This window comes from Jaculus jaculus, chromosome 5 (genome assembly GCF_020740685.1).
Source record: "Jaculus jaculus isolate mJacJac1 chromosome 5, mJacJac1.mat.Y.cur, whole genome shotgun sequence".
Taxonomy (NCBI): domain Eukaryota; kingdom Metazoa; phylum Chordata; class Mammalia; order Rodentia; family Dipodidae; genus Jaculus; species Jaculus jaculus.
Window position 1 is genome coordinate 69,901,415 of NC_059106.1, and position 14,476 is coordinate 69,915,890.

A 14,476-nucleotide genomic window follows, 5' to 3' on the forward strand; every position below is an offset into this window, starting at 1 on the left:
GAACCATTATTGAAGGAGATAAATGAGTGGAATACCAAGTGGCTGTAAAGGAAAGGAAGCAGCAGGTGGGGGGGGGTCATGCTTGTGGTGGACTTGACAGTGCTAAAGGATGCGTTCGACAAAGATTCAGGACCCAGGTTTTCCTGGTCTCCATGCTCAGGGCTTCTGTTCACAGGGTTCTGGAGACCGAAAGAGAATGAATCTTCTGCACTTACCAACTAATCATCTGCATCTGTCACTTTCTCATGGCTGAGACAGAATATCTGACACAAATCGATTTAAGGGAGGAGGGCTTATCCCAGGTTATAGCTCCAGGTTACAGTCCCTCATGGCTGGGAAGTCACAGCAGCAGGAGCAGAGAGCTGGTGTCACATCATTACATCAGCAGGGAGGAAGTAGAGAGCAATGACTGCTGGGGGCTTAGCTGGCTTTCTCCTTTTTATCCAGTCTGGGACCCCAGCCCAGAGAAAGTGCTGCCTACAGTCAGAGTGGGTTCTTCCACCTCAACTAACCTAATCTAGAAAATCCCTCACAGAATTTATCAGAGATTTATTTCCATGGTGATTCTAGATTCTGTCAAGTTGACAACTAGAGATTAACCATCCAGAGTTCTTGAGATCTCTCAACCATGATATCCAGAGAAAAAAATAGAACATATATATATATTCCACAGTCCTCTGAAAATTTCCCTGGAAGACCAGAACTTCTCTTTTTCATCTCATTCTTGTGCTCCTTGCTCCTGGAGCCTTCCCCCCTCCCTGCCCTCTTTTTTCTCCCAGCTACTCATCTTCCAAGCACATTTTCATCTCCTGATCTAGGTTGTTACAATGAAAAAAAAAAAAAATTCATAGTGTTCTGTTACTCTCATCCATACTGGAAAGCCTGAGCCATACCCACCAAAGAAGACCAGGGCCCACAGGACCCACAGGTCAGCTCCTGTGTGCCAAGCACCAGCCACTCTACTGAAAGTGAATTCCTAGGTGCCCTCCACCGTGGCAGAGCTCTCCCACTTCAATGCCCGCTCTGTTTGCACCAGACCTAGCATAGCTCCCAATGCAAGCGCTGGCTTCAGTTCTCTACTTTCTTCTTTGGTTCTTCCTTCATTTAGATTTGTGCTGGATTTGAGATTCTTATTTTTCTTGCCAGCACATCGATGTATTTAAGAAGATTAAAAAATCTTACGTATTCTTTAAAATCATTTATCATATTTTTAGTGAAAGGATTAACCAAGGTGCCTAGTGTGCCATATTACTTGATTTACTTGTTTTTTTTCTTTTGGTTTTTGAGATGGGGTTTTAGTCTGTATCTCAGGATGGCCGTGAAATCACGAAATGACCCAGTCTGGGGTGCTGAGGTTCCAGCCATGCACCAACATGTTCTAATTGATTGACATTTTGATGAGTCTCCCTGTCTTTGAGAAATGTGTCTCAAGCAGAAATTTTCTCTTTCTCTCTCTCTTTGAGCCTCAAATGTTTCTTTTATGCTTCCCTGACCTTTATGCTTTCTTAACTTTCCTTGAACTTCCTTCCTTCCTTTCACCTAAACAGGCTATTGTGTCCAAATTCACGCTGTGCCTCTGTTAAGCATGAAATTCCTAACATAGCAGTCATGGTTTACACAGTGCAAGGCTCCTTGTTCAAAAATTATTAAAAGTTTCAATGACAGTAGAGCTTTGAAGGGAGAGTGAGGTTCTTCTCTGTGTGGGACTGTCAGACTGCACATGTCAAATTCCCATGACACTGGCTCAGCGAGTCATTATTGCTTTACACCGTCACTGCCTTCATTAATCACTGGATGAGTGCTCTCTGTTTAAGGTAAACCCTTGTGATTAATCATAAAGTCCCAAGAGGCTAACAAGGTACCAGGTCCAGTCAGCAAATAGTTGTTGAATGAACAAATGAAAACAGCTTTGGGGTTGGAGAGATGGCTCAGCAGTTAAGGCACTTGCTTGCAAAGCCTAAGGACCTGGGTTTAATTCCCCAGTACCCATGTAAAGCCAGATGCACGAAGTGGCCCATGTGTTTAGAGTTTGTTTGCAGCAGCTGGAGGCCCTGTCACACCCATTCTCTCTGTCTCTCTATCTTTCTCTGCTTGCAAATTAATACAATAAAAATATTTAAGGCAGCTGGGTGTGGTGGCTTATGCCTTGGGAGGCAGAGGTAGAAAGATCACTGTGAGTTAGAGGTCAGCCTAAGACTTCATGGTGAATATAGGCCAGCCTGGGCTGGAGTGAGACTCTACCTCAAAAAAAAAAAATTTTAAACACAGCTTTTTAAAATTGGGTATGGTAGCTAACGCCTTTAATCCCAGCACTAGGGAGGCAGAGGAAGGAGGATCGCTGTGAGTTCGAGGCCACCCTGAGATTTCATAGTGAATTCCAGGTCAGCCAGAGCTAGAGTGAGACCCTACCTCGAAAAAACAAACAAAAACCCCACAGCTTTGTTGGTAATGGCTTTAAGAGAAAAGTGGAAAACCCATAGACTAGATGTCCTCATACTTTGTAAGATGCCTTCCAGTTTCAGAATGGTTTTTAAAACACATCTCAGGCCTGGCATGGTCCGACACGTCTTTAATCCCAGCACTCGGGAGGCAGAGGTAGGAAGGAGGATTGCTGTGAGTTTGAGGCCACCCTAAGAGTCCATAGTGAATTCCAGGTCAGCCTGGGCTAGAGTGAGACCCTACCTTGAAAAAACAAAACAAAACAAAACAAACAAACAAATAAAAAACACATCTCAGAACTGATGAGGCACTATGGTACCTTTTTATTTACTTATTTATTTAAAAATTATTTTAGGGTTGGAGAGATGGCTTAGTGGTTAAGCGCTTGCCTGTGAAGCCTAAGGACTCTAGTTTGAGGCTCGGTTCCCCAGGTCCCACGTTAGCCAGATGCACAAGGGGGCGCACGCGTCTGGAGTTCGTTTGCAGAGACTGGAAGCCCTGGCACGCCCATTTTCTCTCTCTCCATCTGTCTTTCTCTCTGTGTCTGTTGCTCTCAAATAAATAAATAAATAAATAATTTTTAATTATTTGAGAGAGAGAGAGCACGCGCACATGAGCGCGAGCCACCCCAAACAAACTCCAGGTGCATGTGCCACTATATGCATCTGGCTTATATGAGTACTAGGGAATTGAACCTAGGTCCTTAGCTTCACAGGCAAGCGCCTTAACAGCTAAGCAACCTCTCCAGCCTCATGGTACCTTTTTAGCTTTCTGTGTGATAGCTATTCTTAAGTGCCATAGGAAGTGAACTCTTCTTTTTTGTTCTAAAGGGGGTTCCTGAGCCAACTTTCTATCTTATTTTCTCTGACATCTGCTCTGGGGTGAAGGAATGCTGGGCTGGGAATTGTCTGCAAGCTTTATTGAATGGACAACGAAGTGTTCTCACGGGCCGCAAGATAGTTGGCCAATCTGCTAGACTTCTCCGTTTTCCTTTTGGAGAAGGGCTCTCCAAGACCCTTTGTGTCATTTCTGTAATGTGGTATCTTTAAACCTCTCTTTGGGCAAAGGGTGCGGGCTTGAGACCCCGATTCTAGCTCTTTGGGGAGCCTGTGGCTTCTACTCTCTGTGCCTCAGTTTCTCCTTTAATCATGAAGGAGAGCCGGTGATCCCAAAGGGATGAGCCGGAGAAAGGAGTTAGTTGTTGAATTGTGTGTGTGTGGGTGGGAGGGGTGCATTTGAATCAGAACACCGCACAGGTCTGTTCCTAGAGAGGTGGCCTGTCCCCCAAGCCTCCCAAACCCACCACCTCAAGTTTTCAGTTGCCAGCAAGATAGAGGAAGAAGGAAGAAGGCTTGAAGGACGCCCATCTTCTCCACCCCAACTTTCAGCTTGCCCTCACGACCACCCCTGAAAGTCAGTACCCAGAGCCAGCCCTCCCCCTTCCCCAACCCCTCCCCCTGCGGCTTCCCCCACGCGCCCCCCTCCACCCCATTACAGCATCGCTCTAGGCGCCAAGACGGATTCCAGCCAGGGAATGCTGCAGTCAGCTCTCTGCTGCTCTCTCTTTCTCTCTCCCTCTCCCGCAGCGTGTGTCCTCCTGGCTCTGCAGCCTGGCGCTGGGCTTCCTTCGGACAGTCCCCTTTCCCTCCTCCACCCGCCCCCGCCGTGGCACAATCCCTAGTTCGGGGCCCAGAGGTGGGCGGGCGTAGTGGGCACGGGTGGGGTCCCCAGCAAAGACGGCAGGTATAGCGGGGTTCTCTCTTCCACAGCTGAGGATCGCCTCTGTGGGGTGAGGGACACGTGTCAAGTGACTCCGAGGCCGGGCACAGCGCCCCATTTTATCAGGGGTGGGGCAGGAGAGAGAGAGAGAGAGTGGGTGGGGGGTACATTCCCAGAACCCAGGCCAAGACCTGGAAAGCCCTGAGCACAGTCTCCTAAGGGGACGTGCCTGGGAGTGGGGGGGGGGGAGCTGCGTGTGTGACATTCAGGGCGTGACTGTGCCACGGAGGGCCAGGGGACTTGGCCAGCGAGCCTATGCATCTCCCCAGCCTCCAGCTCCCCGGGGCTCCGGTTCCCCGCGTGCGGCCGTGACACCGTAGGCGTCCGTCCCAGGGTTCCCGGCCGACGTTGACCCCCGTGGGGAGGGAGGGGGTGCTCCCGGCCAGGGGGACCGTACTCGCAGCCCCGAGCCGGGCCTCCCCCGCGCTGTCGCTCCGCGAGGCGGGAGCTCCTCGGGGACCCCCCACCTCCACCCCGCGGCGGGGGCGGGGTGAGGAGCTCGGTCCCCCCCCTCCCTGTGCCGGGCTCCCGGCTCGGCCGCCCTGCGCGGGGGCGGGGGCGGGGGCGGAGCGCGCGGGCGGGATCCCCCCGCCTCCCCTTCCCGGTCCCCGGGAAATCCAGCCTCCGTGGCTTGGCCGCCTCCCGCTCCCCCTGCCGCTCGGCTCTCGCTCGGGGCTCCGCAGCCGGCGCGGCCCCTCCGCTGCTGGGGGCTCCGCAGTGCCGGGTCCCGGAGCCCGCCCGCCCGCGCGCGCGCGCCCGCCGCAGCGCACCCCCCCGGCCCGGCCCGCCAGCACCATGTAACCCCGGCCGGAGCCCGAGCCGGGCCAGGTAAGCCGCCCGGTGGGGTGGAGACTGGGGTGTGTGTGGGGGTGCCCGTGCTAGCCGCGCCCTCCGCAGCGCCCCCCAGCCTCGGCCCGGCTGCGGGCCCCGGCGCCGCCCACGCCCCGAGGTGCGGCGGGGCGGGTGGGGGGAGGAGGAGAGCTCCCGCGGCCTCGGCTCGGGCCGCCCCAGGGGCTGGGAGGGGCTGAGCCTCCTCGGCCGACCCCCGCCTCCCGCCCTCGCCCCAGCCTGGAGGCCCGCGGCCCGACCCGAGGAGGCACCGGGCAGGAGACCGTGCGCCCCGCAGTCCCAGCCAGCCAGGGCCGTGGGAGGCTGACCAGTCCCCCTTGCCCAGATCTAGCCCGGCTGGAGCCTTGGGTCTGGGGAGGGGTGTGGGTAGGGGGGAGTCAGGGAGATCCAGAGAGAAGTTTTCCTCTGCAGGTGTGTCACTGCGTGTCACTGTGTGTCTGTGATGAACGTGTCACTGTGTGTGCGTTCCGTGAGTGCATGCAAGCGAGTGTGCGGGGTGTTTACTGTGCATGAAGATGTCGACGTGTGTGTGTGTGTGTGTGTGTGTGTGTCAGAGAGAGAATGAGTGTGTGTTGTCACTGTGTGGCCGCGATGTGTGTGTGTGTGTGTGTGTGTGTGTGTGTGTATGAATGGACCTGTGTGTGTGTATGTGCCTGTGTGATTGTCTCTGAATGAGCGTAGGTATCCGTGTGCTGTGTGCCCGTGTGTGTTGGCTGTGTGAGAATGTGTCTGAGCTGGGTTCACGAACACCTGGGCTCTGCCCCACCCCCATTCCTGGTGGGACGTAGGAAAGCGAGATCACACTTTTCAGAGGTCAGTTCCTCTCCCCAGGGACTCCTAGTCGTGGACCAGACAAGAGCATCAGAGCACTCTGTTCCTTCACCTACCTCCCAGGGTACCCTCTGTGATGCCAGTGGTGGGGTCCCTGCTGGTGGTGAGCCTGAAGGGAGCTGCTGCTGCTCCGGGGCCTCGGAGTTTGTGGCATCTCAGGAATGTTTCACCAAAGGCCCTTTGGGCGCTGAGGAGGCCTGGAGGAAGCATCCGCCTTGTTAGTCATTGGAACAGGTGTCATTCTCCCAGAGTTCCAGCCCCTAAATTTCTAAGTTTCTGGGTTATTGGTTGAGCCTGCTGGTGCCAGGTGGGTCTGTACTAAGAGTCTTGAAGGAGTAGTCATAAACTATACCCCTGTATCAGTCCAGGACTTTTGAAACTGCGCCTTTTCAACTTTTTTTTTTTTTTTTCCTCTTTAAAGGCCTCAGAAACAGGCAGGGCAGCTGTCAGGGTAAGCCACATGAAACTGACATTATTCAGTTGTTCCTTTTTTGTTAAAAAAAAAAAAAAAAGCCAGAGCCGGGCGTGGTGGCACACGCCTTTCTTCTCAGCGCTCGGAGGCAGAGGTAGGAGGATCACTGTAAGTTCGAGGCCACCCTGAGACTACAAAGTGAAATACAGGTCAGCCTGAGCTAGAGTGAGACCCTACCTCGAAAAACCAAAAAACAACAAAACCCTGAAATATCTGTCACCTCACCTGGTTCAACCTAATAGAATGACAGTTTCCAGATGAGGGTATTGAGGCCTGAGAAAAGATTTGCATTTCCCACAATCACACATTGACTGGCAATGGTATTTGAAAAAAAATAAAAACCCACTCAGGTCTTCAGGTGAGTCTTCAGGTGACCTAGGGAACCTGGCTGGGTTAAGGTTAGAGAATGGGAGCATGCCCCCTAGAGTACTCCTTCTGGCCCTAAGTCACTGGCTCCCACTTCTGTCCACTGTCTCCTGAATGTTAGGGTTACTTTTGCACCCAGCTGTCAATGCCTGTAAGAGAGAGATGGGTGGTGGTGGGGGGATGAGAGGAGGGAGGGGAGAGAGCTTCGTGAGTTGGCAGTGAATCAGGGTCTAAAAAGAGAGCTGGGAGGGCCAGGGTGGCAGGTGTTTCTAAAAGGAACGTGAACATAGAATGAACAGCCTCAGATACAGCCCCCACATTCTCCCCACTGCCCTACTGATCTGCCAGCCAGTGCCCACTGCATTTTGTGCCAGGGGGCTCACATCCAAGGGATGGGCTTGCATGAAACTACAGAATGATAGCCAGAGGAAGAACCTGACAGTTGACTTGGTCCAAGCTCTTAATTACACACTGGAGACTGAAGGCCAGAGAAGGGAGGGAGGGGACTTGCTCAAGGTCACACAATGAACTCATGGGTTCCTAGGCCAGTCTTCTAACAGGAACTTCCCAGCCTTTCATGTTCTATTCCTGAACTCTCCACCCCTGTTAGAGCTGAATATAGGAGATGTGGGGAGAAGAAATAAAGGCTCTATGTCTAAGACTTCTACATCCTTCAACCTGGAACTCCTTTCCGAAGAGAGGAAGCTACAGATATCCCTGGGGGGTGGGGATAGCTGGCAGGCCCCCTGGAGAGGTAAGCCATGGCCGCGTCTTACTTCCAGCTAGTGAGGGGCCGGTGCTGCTGCAGGCCTGACTCCAGACTTTCTTCTTCCAGTGCCTGCTTTCAGCAGCTGCCTGGCATCTCACTTCTCTTCTAGCTGATGTTGGAGCTCAAGTGGCCTGAGCTAATTTTCTTTCTTTCCACCCAGTCTCGGACGCGTTTTTGCCTCTAGTTGGGCTACAGTTTCTTCCTTACTGGGGATTCTGGTGGGTAAGGAAACTTGTGGGTCTTGTTTGATTTTGGAAGGGTGTGTATCTACCTGAGTCCCTTGTGAGGAAATTGTCCAGGAATTTAGAGCAAATGGAAAACAGGAAACACAACTGTCCCCATTTTTACAGGCATGGGGTCTCCTATATGCTTGATGTTTCGGTGGTTGGAGTGAAGGGAGAAAGGGCACTAGAAGCTTTTGTGGAGGTGGACTTTCAAAGTCTTTTCCAGTATCTTCGCATCACCATGGTCAGGAAGCCTTTCTGGGTTCTGGTTTCAGTCCCACTCGATGGAGTTAAAAGCTTCAACTCGGGGCATGGGTGTGTGTGTGTGTGTGTGTGTGTGTGTTGTATGTAAGAACACATGTGTACCCTCCACTCTGCAAGCATTACATCTCAATTCCCCTTTTATCTACCCCCCCTTCAGTCTGGAGGCTGCTGGCTCAGCGAGCCTCCTGCCGTCTGGGGAGTCTGAGTTTGAGCTGGGGTGAGGCGGTGGCACCATCGTTATGGTAACGAGCTGCCAGCTCATCCTTGCTAATAACTTGTCAGGCCCCTGGGCTCCACGTAGCATCTCTTCCCACCGGCCCTTTCTTCCCATGTTACAGAGAGAAAAAGTGAGGCTGTGAGGGAGGGTCCTGGGAAGAAGGATGTCTGAGGAGGTTCTGTGGCCTTTTCCCTGGGACGCATGTCGTTGGAGCACCAGGGGAAGAAAGGGGAGGTTGCTGGGGACTGGTTTCCACATAAAGTTGCACAGACTTGAGCTTGATCGCTTGGCTGTTAGCATAGGAATACACTCTGAACATGCTTGTATAAACTTGGACATGCTGGCTGACATGCCCTTGTGCATGTGCACAGCAACCCCCCAGGCAAGCATGCTTCCAGGCATCATAACATGCTTGCAAATGAGCACTGCCTCTGCCATCTGCACAGAAGGCACCCAAGAAATCTGGGTTTGTGGGGGTGTCCAGGTATGTGGGTGGGGATCTGATCTTTTTTCCTGATGCAGCTTCAAAGTGTCTTGTTAACAAAGGGACAGAATGGTCCCAGGGATCCTCCTCCTTCCCTCCAGTCAAGCGCTCAGGATGGAAGTAGGCTGGCGATGGTGTGGGGGGTCCAAGACCTCAGCTGTCAAAGGCCTCTGTGCCCTTTGAGCTCAGGTAGCCCCTGGCCCCCCTTCACTCTCTGTTCTTTCTCATCCTGTCTTCTTCCTGTGTGTGTAAATATTAAAGAGCTGCGCCTGCGGGGCTGATGTAGACATGGGGAGAGAATGAAATTAAAAAGGATTCCCTCACCCCCATCCCGACACCCCCGTCCCACAGTTCCCCCACTCCTACTTCTTTCCCTCTCCCCTCCCCTCACTCAGTGCTTCCACAAGTCTCTCTCCTCCCCCAGTCCAGATGGGAGCTGGCTCCTTCAGAAAGGGGGTTCAGAACAGGGTGTGGGGAGCTACCTCTCTCTGCCTACCCCCCAGCACATCTGCCTACAGGGCTGAGAGCCCCCACGTGAGTATTTTCTTTTATTTGGAGGGGCGGTTAAAAAGAAAAGTGTTTTGTAGAACCAGCTGTGAGTGGCTTTAAGAGGCTTAGGGTTGAAAGAAGGTGGGTGGGGTCCTATCTCTAGGCTTCCTTAGGAAGCTTGGGGGTCTGGGTTTCTTTCCTCTTTTAGGATGTATAGGGAAGGGAGCGCGGGGTGACAGGTGCCACTGTGGATGGAAGCGAGGGTGGGAGAGGCAAGAGGAGAGGGGCTTCTGTTATAGAAAGGGGGCACCATGGGGTAAACCCGCTGCTTTCTGGCTTTCAGGGTGTCTGACAACTGGGCCAGAGGGTCCCTAGGAGCTGTCCGCGGTGCTGAATGGGACTCGGAGGGGATTTGTGTCGTTGGAGCTGTCCCAAGTGCTGAACGGGGCAGAGTTTAGGTGGAAGATGGAAAGGCTGGGCAGGACTGAAGTCTTACTAGAAAAATTCTCCCAGATGACCCACTTTCCAAGGACTGTCCTTGGATAGAAATATAAATTCTGGGGTTCTCCTTATGGGTTTTGGCCTTCTAGTTATTAGTGGTATTTCCAAAAGCGACTTCCTTTTTCCTGTTTCAACCTACCTGCCTCTTTCCAAAGCCACCCTACTGTTAGTGTTAGGGGTGGGGATGTGTAATGAAATTGTGACTCTGAGCTTTCTTCTCCTGGGGTCATCTTCGTTAGTGCAACAAGCTTAGGGACACTGTCACCAGCTTTTCTTCTGCTGGGTCCCAGAAGTTCTAGTTTAAGACATTCCTGAGTTGAGAGAGCTTGCTTCTTGCCAGTTAGGCCTGGATGGATGGAGTTCAGGATAGTTTGAATGACCACTTGGCACCCCTTGCTGACTGTCCCTTAGATTTCAGAACAGGGCCACTGAAGTGTTTTACAAACCTGTCTTGTGCTCTGCCCATCCCCAACCTTAGCTCAGAGCAGCATTTGGGAGAGACTTTTGCTGGGGAGGAAGATTTCTAAGCAGAGGATTCAAGGAGTGGGTGGGGTTGTTCAGTACCACGGGGAAGAGGAGGAGGAGGCTACTGGAGACAGGGCAGTGGGAAAATAAGAAGACGTGGAGGAGTTAAAAATGTTGAAACTGAGTGATGAAGTCTGGATTTCAATCTTTAGTTTCTCTGGATAGCTTTTGCTTATTGACCTGTGGTCAGGGTCATGCCAGTTATCTGGGCTCTTCTACTTTGCTTTTGTAACTGTAAAGGGGACAGAGCAAGGAGTCATTTCTCTAGGTTCCTTCCCTTGACATCTCAGGGGGATGAAAGCCAAATGTCAGGACATGCAGATGAGACTGTGGGGGAGCCACAGGCAGGAGGAGTTGATGGCAGCTCACCTCCTATCCCCAGGAGCACAATCAGATATTCAGATGGCAACCTTCTTGGGGGGTGGGGAGGGGAAAGAAAGGGTTTCCAGATGTCTGGGCAGACACTGGGTGTGGCATGTAGCTCAAGACAAGGGGGAGAAATTTAGAGACCTCACGCCAAACCAATGCCTCCCTTCTCAGATACGACTTCTGGTTAACAAGGAGCCATCACCCATCATGTTTCTGATGTAACTCATCAAGATGATTCCTCCTCCTTGAGCTGCTTGAGAGGAGCGGAGTTTTCATTATGCTGTGGTGCTGGGAGGTGGTGGGTGTGGGTGTGGGTGCCTGTTTGGGGAGGGGAGGTGTTTGTGCTCCACTCTGCTCCCTTGGTTACATAACAGCTTTGATAAGACTTGACTTTGGAGCTGCTGCTACTGCCTGAAGCAGTCACCCCTCCACCCCCACATGGAAGGCTAGATGTCCACCCCCTTCTCCCTGGCCCCTTGGAGAGTCCTGCTATTCATGATCCAGTGTTCCGGCAGCTGCTTCCCTGCCAGGAAGTATCTTCGGCTTGCCTCCCTGTTCCCTGACTGGTTCTTGCTTTTAAATACTTGCTTCTATTTTATCCTGAGACCGGGTCACTACCTTTACATTGGTGAAGCTCCTGGTCCACCCTCTCTCTTGTGAAGGCCCACAGGCTGCCCTGGGAAATGCGACATGTTTCCTATAGAAGAAGAGGGGAAAGAAGAGGAACATCCAGGAGGCTTTAGGACTCGATCTAGTTCCCTGACTGCCCTTCCTCTGCTTTGTATCTGCCTTAGAGTCTGGGAGCAGTGGAATGCACCCAGAAGTACTGGAAAGAAGTTCTCTTCACCTTTCTTTTTATTTTATTTTTTAAAAAATATTTTATTTTGGGCTGGAGAGATGGCTTAGTGGTTAAGCGCTTGCCTGTGAAGCCTAAGGACCCCGGTTCGAGGCTCGGTTCCCCAGGACCCACATTAGCCAGATGCACAGGGGGGCACACGCGTCTGGAGTTCGTTTGCAGAGTCTGGAAGCCCTGGCGTGCCCATTCTCTCTCTCTCCCTCTCTCTGTCTTTCTCTCTGTGTCTGTTGCTCTCAAATAAATAAATAAATAAAATTTAAAAAATATTTTATTTATTTATTTATTTACAGAAAGAGAGAGAGAAAGACGGGGGGGGGGGGGAGAATGGGCATGTCAGGGCCTCTAGTCACTACAAACCCCAGACACATGCACCACCTTGTGTATCTGGCTTATGTGGATTCTGGGGAATTGAACCAGGGTTCTTAGGCTTCACAGGAAAGCACCTTAACCACTAAACCATCTCTCCAGCCCTCATTTCTATTTTTCTTTCTTTATCTCTCTCTCTTTTTTCTTTCTTTCTTTCTTTCTTTTTTTTTTTTTTTTTGAGGTAGGGTCTCACTCTAGCCCATACTGACCTAGAATTCACTCTGTATTCTCAGGGTGGCATCAAACTCACAATGGTCCTTCTACCTCTGCCTCCAGAGTGCTGGGATTAAAGGCATGTGCCACCATGCCGAGCTCTTTTTTATTTCTTTTTTAAAAAATTTATTTGTTTATTTGAGAGAGCAAAAAAGAGAGAAAGAGGTAGACACACACACACACACACACACACACACACACAGAGAATGGGTGCACTAGAGCCTCCAGCCACTGAAAATGAACACTAGATGCATGTGCCGCCTTGTGTATCTGGCTTACGTGGGTCCTAGGGAATCAACCCAAGGTCCTTTGGCTTTGCAGGCAAACACCTTAACTGCTAAGCCATCTCTCCAGCTCTCATCTCTCTCTTTAGAATGAAAGGGTTTTATTTGGGAGGGGAACTGCCTCTTGGATGGGAAAGATCTTTCAGCTTTGTCGTTATCTCCAACCAAGTTGTCTGAGCAAACACTAGTTTCTCCAGGCATGAAGTCTCTTTCTCTGTCATCCTTATCTCTCTTTGAATGGGATGTGTCCAGGAGTCCAAGAGTATATCTGCTTACCTGAGAACTTCTGGCTGTTTAGACTGGGGAGGAGCCACATATCCTGTGAGTGGGCCTGTGACTGTGTATGTGTACTATGTTTATGCATGTATGTATGGGCATATGTATGTATGTGTATAGATAGATAGATAGATAGATAGATAGATAGATAGATAGATATGTGACTTTGAAGGCAATTAAATCAGAGTGTGTGTTGGGGGGTGCTCACTCTGGGATTCATGAATGTGTCAGCTTGTATGTGAGTATGGATGTTGGAATCTGTATGTGTGTGTACATTAGCAACAATGAATATTATTCATGCACAAGATGATTGATGCACATGAAGAGGCTGATGTGCTGACTTTGATTAAACATTGGCATAGGCTAAAAGTTCTTTTCCTATTAGCTTAAAGTTGATCCACCCAGATGCCTGTGGCACTTTTCTAGAAAGCAATCCTCTCAAATTCTCATGTCCTAGGGAACCAATTCCCATGGCCCAGTCACATCCAGATGAAGTGAGTTTGTAGAAGGCAGGCCTTTAACTGGGATGCAGGTTTGGCGCGGTCCAAATGCTGAGGTGTTCAGGGGTGCGTGTGGGGAAAGAGCGTGGGAGGAGAAGCATCAGCGCTTCTGCAGAAGTTCATGAATTAAGGGTGAGTTGGGCTTAGGGGCAGGGGGGTCGAGGAGGCCCGCATATATGGCAATCCGTGTCTACACATCTTTATACTGCTTGTTTATGCTGTGATGTGTGTGTATCAGTGTAGGTGTGCTTACATACTAACTTACATATATGAACAATTATACTGTAGTATTTATGCCAGGTTAACATACAAACTCACATGGACAGAGAAATCTGAAATATCTGGGCATATGCTAACACTGGCCTGATTGTATTATACCTGTATGCCTTATCCACCCAGGTTTTTGTGAGGTAGGGTGGGGAACAGAAGTTCACTCTGTAGCCCAGGCTGGCCTGGAATTCCTTATGTAGACCATGATGACCTAAGACTCACAGCAATCCCTCTGTCTCAGCCTCCCGAATGCTGGTTCTATACGTGGCTCGCCTAGGTTGACATTAGTCTATCAATATTTCCTTCCCTATCACTCATACCTCATGTAGGACATCCATTCATTCAACCAATGCTTATTTTACACTGGTAGTATGCCTTGGACTGCTAGATACCAGGTACAGTTCTTAGCCTCAGGTACCCAACTAGAGCAGGTAAAAGGCTTGGAGCCGAGCGAGGCGTGTGCTCTGTAAAGGAGAGGCATGTGTGCACCACAGACCTGGAGGGTTGGTCAGCCCTGGAGCTGGACAGGAGAGTTTGGTAAAGAATCTGTAAGAGGGAGGCTTTTGAGCTGAAGCTTAAAAATACCTGGCGGTTGTTTTCCAGGTGGATATCTGAAGGAAAAGGCATTACAGGGCAGAAAGTGCCCCAAGAGTCTCCATCCTTCCACTGTACCAAGGACCTCCTTGAACTCTCTCCAGAGGCAGTTGGAATAAGACGAGATCATGCCTTTCCTTCTTTCTTTCTTTTTAAGACAGAGTCTCAAGTAGCCCCAGGGTGGCCTTGAACTACCTATATAGCCTAGGATGACCTTGAACTTCTGATCCTCCTGTCTCCACCTTCTGAGTGCTAGAATTACAGGCGTGTGGCACCACACCTAGTTTATACAATGCTGGGGATTGAACCCGGGACTTCATGCATGCCAGGCAAGCACTTTACTAACTGAACCACCTCCCTAGCCCTGGTCCTGCCTTTACAATGGCTTTCTATCGCACTTGGTCTTACTTGGAGTGACATTCAGTGTGTAGTGGGGCCCTGAGTGACATAAGTGTGTAAAATAGTCACCTGTTGCCTCCCTGGTTCCACATGGGCTTCATTTCTGTCCCTTAAAGGTACTGACTGAGCACAGGGGACCG

General features: G+C 50.9%; 1 protein-coding gene across 1 annotated transcript in view; it reads left to right on the top strand.

Annotated features, from left to right (window-relative positions):
* The first annotated feature begins 4,979 nt into the window (after positions 1-4,979).
* Dlgap3 (DLG associated protein 3) overlaps positions 4,980-14,476 on the top strand; it is a 99,138-nt gene continuing 89,641 nt past the window's right edge. Inside the window, exon 1 of the mRNA XM_045151378.1 lies at positions 4,980-5,046. The gene's annotated coding sequence lies outside the window, so the exon portion shown is untranslated. The remainder of the gene's footprint in view (positions 5,047-14,476) is intronic.